The 15569-nt window shown below is 44.9% G+C and overlaps 1 protein-coding gene across 10 annotated transcripts in view; it reads left to right on the forward strand.

The window, feature by feature from the left end:
• The window catches only part of LOC102308260 (RNA binding protein fox-1 homolog 3), a 436461-nt gene that overhangs the window by 218777 nt on the left and 202115 nt on the right, over positions 1-15569 (forward strand). The gene's annotated exons all lie outside the window — the stretch shown is intronic.

Below are 15569 nucleotides of genomic sequence, written 5' to 3' on the forward strand. Positions count from 1 at the left end.
ACTGTGAACATGCTGCACATTCTTTGTCTAGTTTTGGATTTTTTCCTCCTGTTTTTGGCTTCACAGGCTAAAAGATCGAAACCAGATTTTTAAAAAATTGTCTTCAAAAATTATCCACAGGAAAAAAAGAACACTTTCAGTGCTTTATTTTCATTGTGACATTTTTTTTAAAGCATCTTATTCTGATGTTGATTAAAAACACACTTTACTATAGTGAAGGGACAGATAAAATTCCAATGTTTTCAGCTACTAGAGAAGAGGGACTGGGATTACCTCTCCAGTGATACAGCTGCTCACATCGCCCCGGTGATGTATGCATGTGCTCCGGGGGCTGTTAGAGGTCTGTGACGTAGGTCATGGCTGTGGTTTCATGTGTATCAGAGCACACGCACTGTGCAGCTGGGGATGTTCAGGGAAGCAGCACACTTCAAATTCAACCAGGGAGTGCAATAAAATGATTCCCAGGGTGGTACAGCATTAAAGTCCAGCTTGGGTGGGGGTCACCAGTCCCTGTTTAATGCCACTCTGTCTGCTATGCCAATCCTGACCAGTCAGTTTGAATTAGGGCATTTATTAATATTGTAGGTATTTGTTTTTTATTTATAAACCATCTCGACGCCCCTCTCGCTCACAGCTGCGATCATCACGTTTTAGTTCACTGCGCTGTCGCTAACTTTGTAACTTTAGAGATTTAGCTCCTACTTGCAAGACCTAGCAAAACAAATCTGCACAGTGTCCTCCTGCTTGACAACAACGTCTTGCTCACCTTGCACGGGAACAGCTCTCTCCGTCTCTCTGCTGTGTCCGTCGGGTAAATGAACAGCATGTCGGAGTGGTGCACAGCGGGAGAGAAAAAAGTAAGAGCTTCTCTTTTATCCGACTTTCTCTCTGAGCGATCATATTATATACAAATATAATAGGCTGTATATAAAAGATAGATAAAGCCACTGTCACATCACTGAGCCTTTGTTGCTGCCTTTCGGAGACAGAAGTCAGCGTCACATTCCAATAAAACCTCTCCCAAAGGCACCGACGCGGCAAAGGCTGTCGAGAGGTCCAGTTCAGTGGCATCAGGTGCTGAAGGTGAGGCAAAGCAAATTGTGATTGGGTGCAGTGTGTTAGCAGCCTATTTCCTAACTTTAATTAAAAGGAATTACCTTTGTGACAGCTGTTAAGAGAGAAAACCTGTTTTGGTACCCGACTCCAGCTTTTTTGGCTTTTTAACACCTCGTATTTGGAGGCGAGGGCTACAGGCATCTTTTGCATCTCCATCACATTACAAGCGCTGGAATTCATGTTCACGAACACAAATTATGAGTTATGATTTTGTGGCTTTACAGCGCAGCAACAACTCGTCTGCGTGCAGACAAAAAAGAAAAGGAGAGCGAGACCTTTGCCACTTATTGTGGTTTTTATTTCAGCGGTCGTCACCTTTCTTCACACCAGGGGCGAAACACTCCAGAGTTTGAGGAAACAGCTTCACGCCCTTTCGGTGTGAAAGCTCTCTCACTGCGATAAAGGCTGTATGTATGCGCGTCCTACTCTACCCTATCCGGCCATATTGTGCTGATGTGCGCTGGTTAAGTAGCGGAAGACTAGAAAAAGACTCTTATCCATATGCCTGAGAGCCCAGGAGTCGGTGTGATCTCTCCCCAGATGAAGCTCTCAGCCTCCTCGCCCGTCCTCTGCGGAGCCATATAGCAGGTGGCAGCGAGGATCAATGGGCCCCAGCCATTACCTCCTCTCCACTTCATATCTCCAGCCTCATCTCAGCGGGGGGCCCGCGGGGCATGCGGCGCGTCTCGCTGCAGCACACCGGGAGAAATAGGGACGTTTTCCATTAGTCTAATTGCTCGGTTATAGTTCTATATTATTGCCGTGATCACCACTGTGGCTCGGTAATGACGGACCTCCCGTGACCCCACGTATAGCTGGTGGGTGTTATGTCTCCCCCATCACCGCCCATCGAAACTCGGCTTGCAGCGGGCGTGGGCGGAGAGAACAAACTTAACGTGGAGATGAAAACAGGAGGATAAACAGCCCCAAAAACGAGCAGAGCTCTTCAAATGTTTTGATGCAAGTTTAATCAAATAGCCTCAGCTATTTACATTCTCAACAGGTGCTGCGTTTGGCTGATTTATGGAATAAACACTGGAGTTGTAGTGCTTGTTCATTTGCCTCCGCTAAAAACTGGCAATATGGGGCTAATTTGCAATAATTTGCTGCTGCTGTGGCCACTGGTTAAGAATGTTTATATAATCATGATATAATAAGAAAAATGAAAATGAGTTTTTCATGCAGTTCAGGCCCTGTCAAACACAGCTCACGGACCCACTAAATGATAATTACATTCCTCAAGCACAGTATTACATTATACCCTCTTACATGGACTTTGTTCACGGTAAATGGGGGAGTATTATTTTCATTTTAAGGCGATCCGACCCGGTATTATTCCCACATCTGAGCTCCCTGGGTACAGTGGAAGGTTTCCCCCCATCAGCGATTACACGAGAAGTCTTCCATCAGCGAGCAGATGAGGTGAGGATTATAATGAATTCATTTACCCTCAAAGACGCTGCCTTTCTTCTTTGTGTTTGCAATATCCCATTTGCATACCTCGTACGATCGGAAAGCTTTAGTTTAAGCGGCGTTGGGCTAATCGGGCCTGAATATTTCACAGCTGACCCGCAGCTCTCCCTACAGGTCAGCGCATAAAAGCTGCTTCCTGTTTTGGGTTTCCTCTCATACAGTCAGGATTGCTGCTTATTATCTGGCCTCCCACTCCTTAGACGGAGAAAATCCTTGGCCGCCGTGATTCCTCGTTTTTAAAAAAAATTTCTTGTGTGTTTTTTTTTACAGGTGTGGGTATTGATCTTTTGCCTTTGCTGCAGGGGAGCGTGTTCACTTAAAAGGCCCGCTGATGTAGCAGAGCTTATTAAACAAATAGGCCAGAGAACAAGGCCACAATCACTTTGAATCATGAAGGAGGTTGCCCATCTTAAAGCAACACTGTATCAAATATGAAACGCTCCGCTAACAAGGTGTGTAATCTATTTTAATCAGATCATATTTTATGAAACAAGGAGAAGGTTGAACTTAAGTAAGAGAGAAAGATGGAGATTCCGAGAGGGGGAGCTGGGGATTGTATTTTGAAATCGAATGTGACGGCCAGGGACCACGACTTGATTTTACATGCATGGCTTTATAATGAAGCCACGGCAAATGGTCAGTTATGGTTAACTTTAGGGGGAAGCTGGAGCCTTGCTGTAATGGGAGGCTAATTCAGGGCCCATAACGCCTTGACAGGCTGCGGGAGCCGAGCTGGAATATGGAGAAGGATGTAAGTTGCAGGCTCCAGGGCTGAAGTTAAGGTCTGTATTTGTCTGCAAATTGCCACGTTGCCTGAGGATATAATGGGGTCAAGAGTGGCGTGGCATATTTTGTGCGCGCAGACATACTGTCATAGAAATAAACACAAAGCAGCGGCGCACAGCCTCCTGCCGAGAGACTGGCCAACTCACTCGAATCAAGTGCACAGGAGCGACTTGGTGTTGTCATTGCAATTCGGGCCATGATCATTTTTTTATGCCTTTACACTGACTGAGTTCACAGGCGAGTGTTTTCAATCATGTTTTTTTTTCTTCTCCGCGCCATAAATTGTTTCAGATCCTGTGACACGACTAGACTTGGTTATGAATACATGAATATATATACACTCACAAGACCTTAGGTAGTGCCACTAGTCAGACGAGATAATGGATGCAGAGACGTTATATACTGCTCCGGGAGCCACCACTTGTTAGATAAGATCTCCTTGGATTTTAATGATTAGAAGGAGGAAAAGAATGAGGCTGAACATGTTTATTTCTTCTTCCTTTTGGAGAAGTAGAAATCCTCTGCTTTTACGGTGAGTAATCACAGTGCTCTTCGGTCATCACCACACCAAATGTCTGCCTGCATTACAGAAAAATATGTGCTCCTCTTTATCCAAAAATAAATAAATAAATAAAATGCTGCTATGGGAACTACTGCAGATATTAATAGATGTCTAATAATAGTTAGCAAGGTATTATTCACCGCTCTGGAAAGCACCACTTGTTGGAAGAGAAACTCCTCTGATATTAATCACCGTGAAGCACAAAGAGAAGGCATTTAACACCCCAGCGTTACAAAATGAAGATGCTGTTGTTTGCGTCGTGTTATAAATTTGTTGGATCCTGAGCGCGCTCGCAGGGCCTCTTTGCCGCCAGCATCGGGGCGATGCGAGCAGGGGGAGAGGGGGGGGAGGAGGAGGAGGAGCAGAGGAAGGAAGAGGAGGGATGCCTGCATCTTTAAAAGGTAGATGGAGTGAGGGAGCGGGGCGGATGGGTGGCTGGCAGGATTGTGCTGACGGCAGGGCTTTGGTTCAGAGCATGCCCATTAGAGGGAGCCATAAATCCTGGGCTCTCTGGGCCGGGCTGTGTCAGCAGTCCACTGAATGAATTGATTTTAAACGCCACTGAAAAAAAGAGAAAGTGCAAGGGGGGAGAGAGAGAGAGAGAGAGAGAGAGTGACTATTTAATTCACCCTCCGCCAGAAGCCCACACCCCGTTCCACCCCGCTTCTCAATTCAGGACTGCTGCTGAAAAGGGGGAGGAGAGAAGTCTAGAAACACTGAAACTGTCACCAGCAACAAGCCCAGGGCTACGCGGCCCCCACATGTTTGATTTAAACAGGAGGGAAACACACAAACCAAATACATAATCTCAAATTCCATACAGCATTTGTTCTCCCACCCCTCTAATTTTTCCCTCTCAGCCCTCTCCTTTTATATCTCCACAAGAGAAATGAGACATATCGTAAAAAAGAGAGGGAGAGAGAGAGAAAGGCACCGCTGCATTTGAAATTCAAATGTGTTGGATTTTGAAATTGATGTATGTGTTTATTCATTTACGAGCAGCATCCATGTGTGCATGCATTTATATATTATCAGCAGCAATGAAACGCCGCATAGAAGCCCCGTAGCCCGTCTCTCTCCCCCGCGTGCCCCCTCGCCTTTGTTTCTTCCCCGAGCTGAAGCCGCCGTTATGTTCAGCTTTGCAGGAAATGTGTTTGCGAAGAGATGCGCGGTAAATTGTACACGAGGACCAGTTTCACTCGGCCTTTGTTTCGTTTTATCTAAACGTGTAGCGGCTTTCATTTTGTCTTGCTCTGTGCCCACGCCGTGACACCGCCCCCTCCACCCTGTTTCCCGTGTACTTACCTGTTAGAGTGTCATCAGACACTGGTGGGAGTGCACTGCTGCCCTTGTAGAGAGCAGTGTTACAAGACCCTCTAAGGATCTAATCTGTATGAAACCTGCAATGTAAGTGGAATATAAGGCGAGGGTAGGGCGGGTGAAATCGATATCATATTTATCATATTCATAAATATGCAAAAATTGATCACGCCACATTCACCTGAAGCGGAGCACCCGTGTCTGTGGAAATAAAGGAGCCGTTTCTCACTCCTTTCATATATTGTGCATGGGTCTTGTTGCGTATTAGGCCTTTTTATCTTTAATATTGACACAGAACTTAAAGCTGGAATAACTGATTTTTTTCTGCTTTCTTCATTAGGGGGCAGAAAAACTCCACAGCAAACTGACTGACACGTGGCTCCAATGTATTATCAGTTGACTAACAAGGAGACTGAACAAAACGAGGGGCTGAAAGAGGTTAAAAGTCAGGGGGGTGGTGACAGCTGTGGGGCCGTCATGCTGGAGGACCTACTTCCTTTCATACTGATTGATTTTAATTGCTAATAACTGATCACTGGAGCTTTAAATGAACAGGATGCAGAAACCGAATTTCCTAAAAATTCAAATCTCTTCATAACATTCAGATATACTGGAGGGAGAAGGAGGGGCGTCTGGTGTGTGTGTGTATGTGTGTCTTTGGGGGGGGGGGGCCTCCTCTCTGGCTCATTACGCTGTTTAAAGAGCCGGCGCCTCCGAATCACCTGCCCGGCTCCACGCTTCAAACAAGCTCAGCCACCAGGGATCATACATCAACTTCTCCATCAGTCCCCCGGCTTCACTTTTTCACTATCCGGCTGCGAACACATGAGCCCCACATGCAACCCACACGGCGAATGTGGGAAAACAGATAGGATCGCTCGTTGAATACTGATCTCACGCCTGCTGCAAAAAGCACAATAAATTAGTTACAAAGCAGCTGTTACGCTGTTACGTGCGTTATCCTGAATTTAATCGAATACCTTTGGTGGACTCGCAGCATCCCGGGCCCTGTTTGTGGCCCCGGCATTGCTAACACACGGCTCCTCTGCATGTAAAAAGTACACTTTCTCATGCCTAATTACCCACGGGCTAAGGCATGAAGAGGATTCGCTGCGTATTACTATAAAGATTGTGAGGATATTTCACTTTGAAAAATGGTGAAGCGCACAGGACTAAGGGCTTGATTACAAGGAGTGGGGCACACAGCCTCTACATCTTCCTTCCCTCATTTCAATTATGGCTGACTGGAGGCACGGTGCTGCCACCGTCCTCAAATAAAACTAAAATATGATAAAGCTGAAATATCAGGCCCAGGACTGCGCCCAGCCTCGAGCCATGTGAGGCGCCGATCCTCTGCACGTAATTACAACATTTGCCAATATTTTTTTGACGGGAGGTTCAACATGGATATGAATGAAAGGGGGGAGGGAAGGCATGAGGAGCGTTCATGACACGTGATAAAAAGCACATTTCATTCTGCCCTCCCTATGGATAACAGGAGACATGCCTGCACAGAGCTGTCTCTGTGTGAGAGGGTATAGATGGCTGTATTACTTTTAAGTTGCTAGATCATTGCTCATGTGAAGATGCATGAGCGAAGTGCTGCAAACATGAGCGCTGAAAAGAGCTTGTCATGTCTAGTCATACGTATATATGGATGCTTAAAAGAAAAAGTGTTCCTGTTTTTGAGATGGCACCCTGCTATTTCACAACAATCCAGCTGCTGTAAGCAAATATTTTTTCAATGGGAGGACAAAAAAAGTGCTACAAAGCATATTCTCTATTCAATTCATGTTTGCCCTTTTAAGCGCTGGCCTTTGCAGCCCCCTGCAGACGGAGGCGGTGTGCGATGCGGCCACTTTCTCAACGTGACGCACCGACAATGGTGGATCTCCTCTTCCACGGTGGCCTTAACACCCCAGGCAGCCAGGGTGCATCCTATGTCAGCATTAATCACAGTCTGGCATGCCCGCCATGTCGCCGGTGCCACGCGGGGTCAGTGCTCCGCAAAGCTGGGCATTCGGAGGAAATCCCGGCCAGCGTGGCACGGAGTCTCCCGCTACACCGGATGCACGAGGAAGCGAATTGAGGATTTGTGCGGAACGTGATCTATTTAGGCCCGGTTTGGTGAAGCCACAGCTCAGAACGTAGTGCGGCGATTAAAGCGAGCAAATACGGGACCTGACACGTCTGTGTAACCTCTTTATGAATCCTCTCTTATGACTGCGCAGCGCTTCAAATGAACAACACCAGCGTGGCCCAAAAACAGGTGTAATGTAGTTTCTTTGTTTCTTTTTTTTCAGTATCGATTCAAATTTCAGGAAAAACGAAACCCTTGAAGTCGGCTGCCTAACATTTATGATTTCACTCAGAACTGAAACATTTTCGCTGAAGTGTATATAATAACATTTTCCAAGTATTCATTCTTCTTAGATTGAAGTACACGATATATCATTTTGTAGATCTGATCTTGGTCATTAAATGTGTGTGTGGGGGGGGGTAAGTGCGAAGCATTTCCTCTTCCACACTGAACTCGCTCACTGGAGCTCTTCACATAAAGAGTCTTCAGCTTCTTTGATGTGTGTGTTTGAACGTGTTTACATATCTTTGTGGGGTCCAAAAATTGAAAGTTTACCATGCTTGTGGGGACCAACTGGCCTGTGGGGACGAAATCCCGGTCCCCACAAGTTAAAGGCATTTTTTGGAGTCAAAATGTGGTTTTTGTGTTATAGGGTTATAAATAGGTTACGTTAGGTTTAGGGTATTAGGTGTCCCCACAAAGATATGAAAACACGATACTGTGTGTGTGTCTGTGTGTGTGTGTGTGTTTTGTTCTGTTGTTATTTTTTTTCCCCTCTCAGTGTTGAAGTGGCTCCAGCACCTGCTTTTCAAAGTGAAGGAGGAAATGTTTTGCAGTGGGAAGAGCTTCTGCAGCAAAATCAAGAACGATTCCGCCCCCTTCACTCGTCACAGTGTGGGGGATTCAATCAAAAGTCTGCCCTGTGACCTGTTCTCAGAGAAACAAACAGCCAGCAGAGTCTCCAAAGACCAAAGCCATCAGAGGAGGGCGGCTGGTGTGTGAGCTAAATCGTGGCACTTTTCTGAAAGCTTCCATCATAGAAAAATTGTGAGTTGTCGCAGTGGAGAGTGACTAGCATGGCGCTACATTGATACATTGATGCAGTGAATGCCTTGGACAGTGCAGTAAAAGTGCTGAGGTTGAAATTAAGCTGTTATCTCTGGCATGTATCACTAGGGAGGCAAGAAGCAGAGGTGCAAAGGCAGTAGCCTGTTTGCTTTACTGTTATTGCCTCTTTCCTCATGTTCTGCCATTTTAAATGAAACGCAAAGTTTGTTTATCTTTTATTTTAACAAATCCGCTTTGCCGTTTTACCGAAAATCCATTCTCTGTTCTTTTTTTTTTATACAGTGCACAAAAAGAGGGAGGTCACAGGAGTTTCTTTTGGCCTATAGGAGTATATGTAGCAGATTTTAAGCTATCGTTTCTGCCTTATCTTGAAATTAATGAAAGTAAACATAAAAGAGAACATGGATGTCTTCACAGCCGAGATGGATAGATACCACCGCAGGTCAGAGGGATTTTGGGTAAACTTTCCCTTCAGCAGACCTATACTGAGGTATTACCACCTTAAATGTAAGCAGCTGATATTACTAAAAACAGACGGCTGTGCCTGAGAAAATTGGTGCATGTATCATTTATTTATGTGTTTCCAATTACTTGCAACTCTGGAAAACACAAAAAAATTGTATTTAAAACAATAAAAAAAGTCCTAGTTTTGGTGCGACATGCGTTTCAACCATACATTGTTTCTTACTGAATATGAGTCTGGTGCATAATCAGCAGCTCATTAGTGTTTTGTCCCCATTTTCATCTTAACCTTCTATTAACAAAAGCATACATAAGCTGTCCTGGTATGATGAGGATTTAATTGAGTGTACAGTAAACAGCGGCTTCCTGGAGCAAGAAATAAAACTCATTTGCATTAAAGTCATTAAATGATATTAACATCAGCTTAAACAATGTTGTCCTAACACAGAATTTTGTATATTTTGGTGAAATGATGAGCCTGAACTGTGTGCCACTGAGCTTAGATTCGGGGAAATCTGCTTACCACAAAAAGTTTCTTTATGAAGCAGAAAAGCTTTGAGATGCTGTTACAGACATGTAAGCTGAGAGCTCCCACACTTATAAATTCAGTATCACGTGTGTTTGCATTGCACTAAACATCCACTTTTGATCAAGTGAATATTTATAGGTAATTTATTGAATTAGGTGTCTCTAATGTTTTACAATGTGGGCTGAAGCTTTTGTATATTCCACCTATACTGTTCACATAGCGTAGTCTGCATGGCGACGATTTCACTAGTACACGTTTGAAATTCCTCACCACAGTTTACTCTGTTGGCAGATATACATCTTATTTTTTTTTTGTTCTTATCTTTGTTTCGGCTTTATTTTTTAACACCTATTTCTCTGCGCCAGCTCTCGCTGAACAGGAATACATAGGAAGTATTTTATTTGTACTTTTATCTGCAGTGTTGATTAGATAGTGAGTAGGACGAGGTTTGTTCAAAACAGCAACTCTGAGCAGCAGAGTGGTGAGAATCCCACACTGCTGGAATTAATGCTGTGGAAATTTACCATTTTTATTATACCACTGTAAATTTCCCCGGAGAGCTGTCAGAGTACAGGTATTTCCCCACCTACATCAGTGCTTTTATTTCTTGACAGACCATAATTTGTTTGTAAATGTAAGATTTTTCCAGTATCTTAATTTATTTTACTTTAACTATTAAACAGTTATGCAAACAGGGAGGCGGGAGTTGCATTCCTAGTCACAGAGCTTGATTAATCAATTACCGTTTAGAGTTAAGAAAAAAGCCCAACACTTTGCAAACAGCACTGGGGAGCACTGCGGTTTTAACTTTTAGAACCACAAACCCTTTTAGAGGCACGGGCCATAATGGTGAGGTAAACAAATGCATCACAATTATTTTGACAAAGATGCATTAATGTTCAAAATGCTGCACATAGCACTTTATAAAAAATCTGCTTCAATGCATATCATCCTAAAGTAGACAGTGAGTAATATGCTTTAGGCACAACGATTGGTTGATGTGACATTCCAAGATAATGACAAAAATCAACAGATTGGTTTTTAATGACGGAACAGAGATGCCATCCTTCAAATTCCGGACCTCGGCATCTTCTCTACACACGAAGTTACGCTTTGTTTTTTCCCGGATCCCAAAATAAGTTTCCTCGTTAAAAGTTGTAATATGACACTTGCACGTCACGTTTGTCTCCCTGGGGCGCGGCGAGTGAGGGGAACGTAGGTGCAGGTGCCGGTTCTGTCATGCCGCACCGACACCCCCGTGAGTAATCTGGTGCATGATAAACAGAGGGTCGAGGTGTCACAGGAACACCTCGGCGACTGGCACAAGGGTAATTACTCTTCCTGCGTGGGTGCAACTCAAAATTTTTGAACCTTTTCTTTCTCCAATCATACTTGATGGATTGAGTGGGAGAAGGCGATCATCTGGTTCTTAGCAGGCTCACTGAGCGTGGTAGGCCTCTGTTGATTAATGATATCTGCTGCAAGTCACCAAAAGCGGAAATTAAGTATTTCTGTTTAAATGTAACATTTGTCTCCTTTGCTGGTGTTGAGAAAGGCATTTGTCAAAATCCCCGGGCTTTGGCGATAGGTGGATTTCCTCAGGGAGCATGCTGGGAATTACTCCCTACTTTCACATTAATGGCATTCAGTGTTCCTATTTTATACCTTGAATCTACTTTTCACCCTTTAACCTCTGCGGTGGATTTTGAATATGTAATCGTTCACTTTTAAAAGCGGTCGGCCGGGCGGCAGTTTAGGATTAAGCATGTCGTAGATTTTTGCAGAAAGATGAGGAATGACCTTGGCCGTGTGATTCCCGATGGCATCTCTGTCTGTGGTGGGCACACGGGAGGGGTTCTGGTGGTTTCACTGGTTGAGTTGGGTTACCGTTTGTGCTGATGGCGAGCCCCTGCCACGCTGGAACGGAACAGACTCCGGCTCCCGAGGAGACTAATGGTTACAGGGCCTGGCCATCGTCCAGTGCTGCCCCAGCCACTGCCTCTCCCGTCGCTGGGATATCATTACCTCCAATGTGTTACATCAGACTCGCTTGGTCAGGCTCTGAAACAGTCAATACTCCACAATTTAGAAAATCAGCCAAGTTTGCAGAAACAAAGAGGCAATATCGGAAATAAAGACGGATATATAATCTGACGCCAGGCATTTTTTCATGCTGGCTGAATTATTTGTTGTCCGGAAGGTGGGGATGAGGAAGGGGTAGAGGGGAAGGAAGGAGTGAGGGAGCCAGGGATCTGTCAGAGGTTAGAGGAGGTGGTCAAACGGCCTGAATAAACGTGCAAATCACAGTGCCCAACCGCTGACCCTCCCCGTCTCATACAAGCAGCCTCTACTTTTTCCATCAATGGAAATCTAATTGCTTGAAAAGCGATCAATGGAAACTAAATTGGTTTTGTGTGGAAGCGAGCATGGAATAAGCTCTGAGCCGTTTTAATGTGTGTTGGTTTTGCATCTTAAATCACGGTAATATTTGGAGCGGGCCCCTGTTCTCTGGAGGGGGTAAACTTTGGTAATGTCGAGACACCGGGGAGGAGGCACTCAATCAAGCTCCTAATAAAAATCACGGGCCTTAATTGTTTTTCCAAACTCGTAAATCGTCCAGCTTAATGGGTTAATATTAAGACTTGTAAGAGGACGGCATGCTGCATGTTTTGGAGTGGCCGGGAGCTCTTCATTGTGGAGCTGCGACCACTGATAACCCTCTAGTGATCTGATATGACTAATCCCCTCTAATCCTTAATACACTCCTTAACATGCTCCTAACTGACAGCAGTCGATATGGGTGCACTTCTCTGTCTTATCACTGATCTCTTTGTCTTTGTGCACGCTCTGCAGTGAAATTTGCTCTCCCACTCATCCTTTTGAGCGAGGATCACTGGCACATCTGCATCGGTGTCACACGTTTTAGCTCCGAGTGCTTCTCGATAAGCTGAGGGTTGATCAGAGTTTTGAAATTGCACAGGGTTACTGAAGGGCTCGCAGAAAGTCAAGCGCGTGGCGCTTGTGCGATGGAAAGCCGAGCCCGTTTCTACCGCAGTATCCGAAACTGCTCCCCCCCCCCTCCAACTTGTCTTTCCCGGCGGACAGCTAGATGGACTGCACGGGAGGCTGGGATGTGGCTGGTGCCCACCGATCGTGTAGCCTTACCCAGGAAAGAACGGTCCCAGCAGAGTAATTTATTGACAGCATTGAGATGTGTTTCTGCCCAGGTGCTTCTCTCAGCCATCCCTCAGGTGCTTATCTATCAGTTATCAGTGCAGACAGAGCACAGACCCAGGTTGTATTTCTGTCTGCTATTGTAATTACATTGTAATTGATCTGAGGGTGTGCTGGGCAGTGCCCGTGCAGTAACTTTGCAAGGGCTTTCCTTTCTTTTGTTATCTGGGAAAGTGCTACGGTATCATTGCGAGCAAACCTTGTAATTGTTTTTACAACCCGCTGTTGCTGGACCGAAACCATCCCGTAAAAGCAAGACGTAAAAGATAAAAAAGTGGTTACGAAGCAGAGAAAATTACACCGAGAAGACGTTCAAACAGCTGATCATGAAATCAAATGTATATATTTTCGCTCTGGCCTGTGGCGCTGCTTATCCATCTACATCCTTTCGGTGTACGTTTCCCATTTTTTGGAAATGCTGGCTTTAAAATTTCGCCTTCTCTTGACTATAATGGAGCCAAATGGACCTCATGCTGTGTTGCTCAAAAAGACTCCCTCCCCCCCAAAATGGAGAGAAACTCTGCAACAGTTTCTTTTTGCAGAAATCATGACCTGGTTACTCAAAAATATCCCGGAGCCTCGCTGTGAGCACAGACTATTTTCTTTCTGTTGAGCTACACTGTTCTAACATATGTTTGTGCAAAAGGACACGTGCATCTACCTGCGAGGTGTGGCTCATAATCGCAGCAGGAGGTGAACATTTATCTGGGTCACGATTTCTGAAAAGAGACATTGCAGCTCAGCTGTACACATGCTCGGGTTACTCACAAAACAGTGTGGAAAGACAAGAAGGACTACGAGCCAAAGAAAGTATGCAAGCTTGATTTTCGGACTGTCCCTTTAAGCAGTTTTGAACTTTATTGAAAGTCATAACATGAGCATAGAAAACATGCTGATTAGTTGCTATATGCACAGAAATGCTTACATGTCAATATCAGCTTTATTGGAATTAATGTTGATCCTGAAAATCCGACAGCTTGTCTTTTCATTTTCTGTGCCGTCACCCTCGCAACAACAACACCAAACGGCACGCCACGCGTATCATTCCGATCACGCATATTAACCAGCCCTCGCCACCCATCAATCTTTTCGCCACCATTTTGTAACTGATGCTGAAATGATGTTATAAATGAGGGTTGAAAATATCCCTGCACTGGCCTGCATCAGCAGTCTGAGGGCCTATCGGATGTTCTCCGCACACATCTGTGAGCTGTACTCACCTCTGGGAAATTAGCAATCAACCTTTTACCAGCCAACACCTGTATAAGGAGCACAACATCACCACCCAACCCTTGTAATGTCAGGTCGCACACCCTCGCACGCCTGTTGTGTCGAAGATGTTTTGTTACCCCGATCGTAATTTCGCATCGCTAATCACTGCTGTGGCATGCAATTTGCATGTCGACTCCTTCCGAGTAATAACGGCAGCCTTAAAGCGGCGCTGAAACCATCTGAAACCAGCGTTCGTCCTGAAGCTCCTGTGCAGTCTAATGTAAGTATGCACGCTCTCCCTCATGATCCCTCATTTATCATTTTGACACTGGCTACTTTTTTGAAGTGGAGAAAAATGTTGCAGTCAGCTCTTCCTTTGGTCTCGGAAAATATGTGCGAATGAGCGCGCGTATGTGTCGCGTGTGCGTATTTTCAACTGCTTGTGGAAGATAGAGGAGAGGCGCGTGCGCGCATTGTGTTTGTGTACATGCATCAGTATGATTAAGGAGCGTGGAAACATGGCACTGGCTATTTACTGCTGATAAACCAGAGTGTGCATTTGTTGTTGTGTTGCATCGCCATTTCCTGGTCGCTTGTTATTCTTATTCAGATGCTCCATCTATCCTGCTTTATGTAAGACAAATTGTTTCCTATTTTTAGGAAGCTTGTTGACCTGATACAGGCAAAAAAAGGAAGGCTTTTCAAAACGTAACATTTTTTCTATCATTTAGCACCATTTTAGTTCGCTTTAAGTTAACTTTATGCAACTGTTGGACGTCACGTAGGCACCTCTCCGCTCAGCTTTGACCCAGAAATGCTGTTTAGCAGAACTCCTGACATTTACCTGAGCGTGGACTAATATCCGTGTTAAATTGCATCAATAGATATCCGAACAGGTATCTGTATTGATTGTCGTGGAATCGATTGGTGACATTATGATCCTTCTCACAATGTGCTGGTGGAGAGCCTCTGATAAACAGTCTGATCCATCTAGCTGCACAGAGGGATAATGTTACTTGGCTTTTCTGTTGTGTGCGTGCGCGTGTGTGTTGGAGTGTGTCGTGGCAGGTTACAAATGAGTTTGTTTGTGTTCTGGCCGCAGAAACCTTTTATGCCCCGGGCTGTGTGTGTTGTGTGGGTGGGTCTTGGAGAATGCGATAGAGACTAAGGATCTGTAAGTGTGTGTGTGTGTGTGTGTGTGCGTGCCCAAATAGCTTTATATGTGTGGGTTGGTTATGAGTTTGAGATGCTTTTTTGGTATTTTGCCTGTTGTTACCACCTTAAGCCATATAGTTTGCTGTCCACTCTGTTTCGATCTCCGTGCTCGCGCCGAGGTCAAGAAGGTGACCTATTGGTAAAAGTGCCTTGTGTGCCAATAAATGCCTAGCAGTATTAATCACATAGGAGCCCTCACTCTGTGAAGAGGTCAATGCTTTAAAGGGCACCCAGAGAGCTGCCTAAGACTGAAATACAGCCAGGGCATCTTTCCGGTTGAATGTACCAAAAGTTTTATTAGTTCCCCCAATGAGGTCAGTCTGCCCTGCATAAATGAAATCTGTCGATATCCCATTATAGGCTTTTGGAACTTGATTGTGAGGCATCTGTCAGATGCATATTTCATTCTAAATTTAGTTAGCTGGCTGTAAGTAATGCATACATTACCACCAGCTTATTTCCCAGTGTACACGGCTGCAGAACATCTGTTTTTCTATTAAGTGAGAGATGAA

This window comes from Haplochromis burtoni, unplaced genomic scaffold (genome assembly GCF_018398535.1).
Source record: "Haplochromis burtoni strain Fernald_Lab_line unplaced genomic scaffold, NCSU_Asbu1 Contig_68, whole genome shotgun sequence".
Taxonomy (NCBI): domain Eukaryota; kingdom Metazoa; phylum Chordata; class Actinopteri; order Cichliformes; family Cichlidae; genus Haplochromis; species Haplochromis burtoni.